The 7,857-nt window shown below is 34.6% G+C and overlaps 1 protein-coding gene across 7 annotated transcripts in view; it reads right to left on the bottom strand.

Moving 5' to 3' along the window:
- The window catches only part of KCNIP4 (potassium voltage-gated channel interacting protein 4), a 1,128,609-nt gene that overhangs the window by 99,897 nt on the left and 1,020,855 nt on the right, over positions 1-7,857 (bottom strand). The gene's annotated exons all lie outside the window — the stretch shown is intronic.

The following is a 7,857-nucleotide window of genomic DNA, read 5'->3' as shown; positions in this document are numbered from 1 at the left end:
CACAAGGAAAATATTAGCCCAAGAAACAGAAAGGACCACATAAACCAGAGACTGCATCTGCCTGAGACCAGAACTAGATGGTGTCCGGCTACCACCAATGACTGCACTGACGGGGAACACAACAGAGAGACCTTGATGGAGCAGGAGAAAAAAGACTAGACTTAATGGTTTGACTGAGACTGGAGGGACTCCGGAATACATGGCTCCCAGACAGCCCAAAACTAAAACCATTCCTGAGGCGAACTCTTCAGACAAAGATTAGACTGGAGTGTAAGACATAAAATGATACTCGTGAAGAGTGTGCTTCTTAGCTCAGGTAAATACATGAGACTAAATGTCCAGAGGCGAGATGAGAAGGCAGAGAGGGTCAGGAGCTGGTGGAATGGACATGGGAAATTCGGGATGGAAAGAAGGCTTGTGCTGCCACAGTATAGGGAGAACAATTAGGGTCACATAACAATGTATGTATAAATTTTTGTATAAGAGAAGTGCCTGTTTTAAAAAACTGGTGTCTTTATTGTCAGTTTATTTTGCTTACTCTTGCTATTTCTGTGTTCTCTACGTTTTACTGTGTGGTCAGTAGTTCCTTTTGTTTCTTAAACGTCTTCTCATTTTGCCTTAAATTCGAGTGATGATTTTGCTTCTTTTACTTGTTTTCCTGGCTTATATTAGCTCCTATTTCATGCTTGTTTGTTTGTTTCACCATCTCTTCCCTGAGTTATTGTATCTTTGCATCATAGTTTTGTTTCACAGAGTGAACTGCTTCATTAACTTTTTCATTTGTTTTAAAATTTATCACCAAATATTTTATCACAGTTTTCATCTTTTATGTGGCAACATTTTTCTTGTCATAGTACTTTGCCAAATTTGATTTTCTAGCTTCTTTTCTCTTCCCCCCCATAATATCATTGTATGTATCCTGTTCTTTCTTACTTATTTATTTTTAACCACTCATTATTGAAGGCAACAGATTTTTCCCGCCAGTGATTTGCAAGCGATTCACATAGGCTGTGGGTAGGGAGTTGAAACAAGGCTATGTTTAGGCTATCTGGAATTTTTATTATAATTGCATGTGATGTTAAATGGTCTTTATAATTCCCCATCCAGTAGGAGTAGATAGCTGCATTTTTTGTTTGCTTGTTCCATCTCTTTTCTTTGCAATGCAAAAATGATCATTTATTCCATGACTATTGAATGCTGCCTTTTCTAGTGTTTCCTTTTTTTAAGAACTGCCTCCCCTATTTCTTAGATCCAAATAAACTGTAGGAAGCTCCTGTTGACATCGAGCACACCCTAATGCCTACTTTTGCAAACAAGAGATTTGGATCTGCTCTAGAGAGTGTGACCCTCACATTTGAAAAAATACATATATTTTTGCTGCTCTGAGTTATACAGTCTCTCTCCACCATTGGTATTTTATACTTTTTTTAGGGAAGAACTGCAGTTCAATCATGATTGCTTTGAGTCACCCTTCTATCTATTTTAGGGTCTAGAGCTTACCTCACATCTAGATATAAAAAAACTAGTTTTAATTTTTTGTTTCTCTTTCTTCTTCTTTTTCTTATTTTTAAAAAGATTCCTGAAGAAAAGAGAAAAGTGCTAATTTTTTTGGTTCAATATTGGAAGCATAATTCTATCAGTATTTAACAGTCTAATCTAATAGATGATGTATGTATTTTATTTTGTTTTAATTTGTATTTTGCTAATTGTTATTCAAGATTAATATCCTATCATAATTTACTTGGTTGTGTCTTGACTTCTAATTTCAATTAGAACAAGTCCACAAGAGCTGAAGCACGACCTTGAGTATATCCCACCTGAATTGAGAGACCATCTCAAGAATAGATTTCCCGTGTTAACACTAATGATCAAAGGCCAGACAGTTGTGGAATGACATCAAGGACATCATGCATGAAGAAAGCAAGAGGTCATTAAAAAGACAGGAAAGAAAGAAAAGACCAAAATGGATGTCAGAAGAGACTCTGAAACTTGCTCTTGAATGTCCGGTAGCTAAAGCAAAATGAGGAAATGATGAAGTAAGAGAGTTGAACAGAAAATTTCAAAGGTTGGCTTGAGAAGACAAAGTAAGGTATAATAATGCCATGTACAAAGAGCTGGAGATAGAAAACCAAAAGTGAAGAACATGCTGTGCCGTTCTCAAGCTGATACAACTGAAGAAAAAATTTAAGCCTGGATTTGCAATAGTGAAGGATTCTATGGGGAAAATATTAAACGATGCAGTTAGCATCCAAAGAACATGGAAGGAATATACAGAGTCATTATATCAAAAGAACTGGTCGATGTTCAACCATTTCAGGAGGTAGCATATGATCAGGAACTGATGGTACTGAAGGAAGAAGTCCAAGCTACACTGAGGGGAGTGGTGGAAAAACAAGACTCCAGGAATTGACATAATACCAAGTGATATATTTCAACAAACAGATGCAGCAATGAAGTGCTCACTTGTCTATGCCAAGAAATTTGGAAGACAGCTACAGGGCCAACTGACTGGAAGAGATCCATATTTACGCCTATTCCAAAGAAAGGTGATCCAATTGACTGTGGAAATTATCCAACAATATCATTAATATCACACACAAGTAAAATTTTGCTGAAGATAACTCAAAAGCAGCTGCAGCAGTACATCTACAGGGAACCGTTAGAAATTCAAGCTGGATTCAGAAGAGGATGTGGAACTAGGGATATCATTGCTGATGTCAGATGGATCCTGGCTGAGAGCAGAGAATACCAGAAAGACGTTTACCTATGTTTTATTACTATGCAAAGGCATTCAACTATGTAGATCATAACAAATTATGGATAACAGTGTGAAGAATGGGAATTCCAGAACACTTAATTGTGCTCATGAGGAACCTGTACATAGATAAGAGGCAGTTGTTTGGGCAGAACAAGGGGATACTGTGTGGTTTAAAGTCAGGAAAGGTGTGCATCAAGGTTGTATCCTTTCACCATACCTATTCAATTTGTATGCTGAGCAAATAATCCGAGAAGCTGAACTGTATGAAGAAGAATGTGGTATCAGGATTGGAGGAAGACTCAGTAACAACCTGCGTTATGCAGATGACCCATCCTTGCTTGCGGAAAGTGAAGAGGACTTGAAGCACTTACTGATGAAGATCAAAGACCACAGCCTTCAGTATGGATTATACCTCAACATAAAGGAAACAAAAATCCTCACAACTGGACCAATAAGCAACATATGATAAGTGGAGAAAAGATTGAAGTTGTCAAGGATTTCATCTTACTTGGATCCACAATCAACACCCATGAAAGCAGTAGTTAGGAAATCAAAAAACGCATTGCATTGGGCAATCTGCTGCAAAAGACCACTTTAAAGTGTTGAAAAGCAAAGATGTCACCTTGAAGACTAAGGTGCACCTGACCTAAGCCATGGTGTTTTCAATTGCCTCATATGCATGCAAAGCTGGACAATGGATAAAGCAGATCGAAGAATTGACGCCTTTGAATTGCGGTGTTGGCAATGAATGCTGAATATACCATCGACTGCCAGAGGAAAGAACAAATCTGTATTGGAAGAAGTACAACCAGAATGCTCCTGGGAGGCAATGATGGCGTGACTACATCTCACATACTTTGGACATATTATCTGGAGGGATCAGTCCCTGGAGAAGGATATTATGCTTGGTAAAGTGGAGTGTCATGGAAAAAGAGGAAGACCCTCAGCGAGATGGATTGATACAGTGGTTACAAAGATGGGCTCAATTATTGCAGCAGTTGTGAGGATGGTACAGGACAGGATGGTGTTTCATTCTGTTGTACGTAGGGTTGCTATGAGTCGGAACCAACTTGATGGCACCCAACAACATCTTCACTTCTGTGGCTTATTTTTGCCTATTTTTGAATTAATTTATTTCTTCCTGATTTGTATGAGGTATATATTCTGAATATTAATTCTTTATTAAATATGCAGTAAATATTTTCCTTAACATATGGCATTTTTTTAAGAAATTAACACTTTATGTAGACAAATTTATGAATATTTTAGAAATTATTTATGTATGTATTTATTGTTTAGTAAGGAATTATATACCTAGCAAGTAATAAATATATTCTTTGTTTTTATTTTTTGTATGTTTATCAATTCAATACAACAGGACTTCCACCGTTTCACATTGTGAGATTGCAGTCTAATTTAAATAGTTTTCAACTAAAAACTCAATATTCTTAACATCATTTATGTAATATGCTATCCTTCCTTCACTGATCTCTTAAACTACATTATTATATGCTTCTCTTCATATAGACTTAGTTCTGTTTCTAGATTTTGTATTCTTTTTCATTGATTTGATTCTCTATTCCTGAATCAATTCCACATTGTTTAAATTTCTTTAAATACTTCTTGAAATCTACTCGGCCTTAGATTTATTAAATGTTTCTATAACTAACTCCTTAGCTTTATCATATGTTTTAATCTATTTTCCAGAAATGTATTTGTTGATTTTGCTCAATTTCTTTTTCATGTGGCTTTTAGAATCAGCTTGTTAGTTCCTTAAGAAATCTCTGCACTTTGAAATTTTTAAGATATGATCTATATGCTATCTATACAAATAAAAAAGGAGCCCTGGTTGTGCAACTATTAAGCACTTAACTGCTAACTGGAAAGGCTGGTGGTTTGAACCTACCCAGTGGCTCCGTGGGAGAAAGAGCTGATGATCTGCTTTTGTAAAGATTACTTCCTAGAGAACGCTATGGTTTGCTATATTAAAGGTACGGGTATATTTTAATTATCTCCTTTTTTAAAATTGTCTTGGTTATCTTTACTTATTTACTTTTCTATTAGAATTTAAAAATCATTTATTGGACTGTATGTAATAATTTTACTGGGATTTTGACTAGGATTGTGTGGAATTTATGAATCATCTGGTGGAGAACTGACATTATTATCATAGTGATGCTTCCCATCTGTAGACATTCTCTACTATCTCTTCCCTCTTTAGATCTTTTAAATGTTGTTCGGCAAAATTTTATAATCTTCTTTGTAAAGTCTTTTTCCATTTTGGTAGATTTATTTCTAGGAAATATACAGTTTTTGTTGCTATTATGACAGGACTATTTTCACTGTTACATTTTCTAATTGCCAATTCAGAGGGAAGCTATTGATTTTTCTTGCTGACCTTGTCTCCAGCCACTTTGCTGAACTCCTATTAGTTCTGATAGTTTGTCAGTTGGTTCTTTTCTTATTTTTCTTTTCTTTTCTCTCTTTTTGAAGGTACATGGGATCAGCTGCAAATAAAAATTTTAGCTTCTTCTTTGTAACCTAAAAATGTTTGTGGTATTTTAACTCCCAGTTCTAATTTTGAATGTCATTTTAAATAAATAATCAGAGATATATCCTGATATTATGTTAAAAATGTACATCAAAATATTATTTATATTTGCAAAAATTTCCATCTTTCAGGGGAAACGTCAGATCATTAATGGTGTGAATGTAAAATGGGATTATTTAGCCATTTAATTGGTTGTTTACATTGCAAAGACTATTTGTGCATGGGAAATACTCAGGCTATAATATTAAACAAAGTGAAACCAAAAATAAAAACTGTGAAATTATGAGGAATTTTCATTTTCATTTTTAAACTTTTCTGTGTTTTCTAAAATTTATATAAGTGCTTAATTTTGTAGTTTTCTAATTATAGTAATTATAAATGATAACTGAATTATGGCCATTAAAAATATTGGCAATTAAAAATGTCTCTATGTAAGAAAACATCCTCAATTTGACTACATTAAAATGAAAACTTTGCTAGGGTTAATGTAATTGTGGTCAAAATTTCAAGATATTAATGAAAAATTTTCTTTAAGTAGCCAGTTATTCTTGATGTCTGATGATGGCCTTACTCAGTCACTTAAGCTAATTTTCCTTTGACTCAGTTTTTCCCTTTGAAAATTATTTATATGAGCTCTGCTACACTTTATTAAATAATTAGCTAATTGATTTTCATAGACATATCATATTCTACATCTATTTTAAGCAAAAAAAAGGAAGCCAATATACTTTTTTGAGTACAGATTTAAAGAATTGTTAAAAGTATTTTATTAAAAAAAAAAAATCCCTATTAGTGTAACCTACAGTTCCATTCTGAGCCTTCATTTCTATTTTTTTTTTACATTGTCTCTCACAATCAGTCATCACATAGTATAATGACTCCTTAAAATTAATTATTAGTCTAGACATCTCTCCTTACCTAAAAACACAATCATCTGCCTTCTCAGTAATCCCACCTTCATACATCATAGTCATGGCATAATCAACAGTTCCCAAAGGAAAATCATTATCTTGTCTTTGGTAAATCTTCTCCTCCTACGTTCCCTACCTTAGTGACTGCATATTAAAGAGTCAGAACCTGGGACTCAACCCTGAATCTTTCTTCTCTGTCGATCCCCTCTTTGTCACCAAAACTTGCTTGATTTTTATTTTTTGTCATCTTTGCTACCATCGCTCTAACCAAAGTGTTCTTAAAATGAAGTCCCTGGGCAAGCAGCACCAGCATCACCTGCAACCTGTTGGAAATGCAAATTACCAGTCCCCATCTTTAATTTTTGAATCAGAAACTCTAGAGATGGGGTTCTGACTTGTGTGTGGCCTCATCATATCTTACTCAGACCCTGCAACAGCCTGTAAGTTGATCACTCAGTCTTGAGAGTTTACCTTCTTCATTACAAAGTAACATTTCCAAAATAAAGCTCCAATTGTATCAATCTGATGTTTGGAAAATATATATTGGCTCTCCAGCAACATCTTGATAAAATAAAAATATCTAGGCATGGCTTCAAAAACTACCAGGGATTTGACTTTTCCTTCTTTCTCTAGATTTATCTTATCTCACCCCTTAGAAGACAAGCTCACCCTGCACTCTGGCAATAAGAAAAGATGTGTGTTTCCTGAACAGCCATGCTCTCTTGCATCTCTTGGGACCTTTCATAAAACATTTATTTCTCCTTCTTTCATAGCCAGCCACATCTGCTGTGGGTTCCTTCTTTGTGTGCCATATGCATAATTTCTGCATTTTTTAAACAGCTCACTTGGTACTTGGAAAGACATAAAATACTTTTGAAATGCAACAAGATAACAGTTTTGCAAATAGAGCAAAATTTTAGACTTTCTGAAAGGAAACACAAGAAAATATTCACAGTGATTTCTTTTGGAGCAAGAGACCGGTAAGTGTGTTTAGTGTGGGGAGGAGATTTACCACCTATACTCTTAATTTTTTTTCCATGATCATGTTTTATTTTTACTACTTAAAAAATGTTTAAAAATTAAAACACATTTGTCACGGTGTGTGTGTGTGTGTGTGTGTGTGTGTGTGTGTGTGTGTGTGTGTTGGGGAGAGGCAGGGTGTTAGAGGAAAAGAATAAAAGAATTTGTGCAAAAAGAACTAAAACAAGACTTGGAGATAAATTCAAACCAAGGAATGCAGATAAAGTGCATATCCTATTAGCTATTCCTGTTTTTCTGAAACTTGAGAAGTGTACGGAAGTCTTTTGAAGGTCCAATTTTCTCTTGATTTCCTTCCTCATATTTTCAAATTATTTTTAATATTTCTTACTTAAATGTGTACAAATGAACAAAGTGTATGGTGATAGATAGTATGTTCTGTTCTAAAAACTTCTTATGCTGTTATTAATTAAATCTTAATTAATTTAAATATGGTTACCTAGTTTGTAAGAAGTAGAACTGTGTTTTGAACCCAGGAACTCTGGCTGTGGATCTACACTGTTTTAACAAGCTATCAGACCGAATCAAACACATTAAACATGAACAAAATTACAATGACAATTGATTTCAAACTAATATTCATTTAATATGATAAGTGC

This window comes from Trichechus manatus, unplaced genomic scaffold (assembly GCF_000243295.1).
Source record: "Trichechus manatus latirostris isolate Lorelei unplaced genomic scaffold, TriManLat1.0 scaffold00034, whole genome shotgun sequence".
NCBI lineage: Eukaryota > Metazoa > Chordata > Mammalia > Sirenia > Trichechidae > Trichechus > Trichechus manatus.
This window is presented reverse-complemented; position numbering and strand designations above follow the sequence as displayed.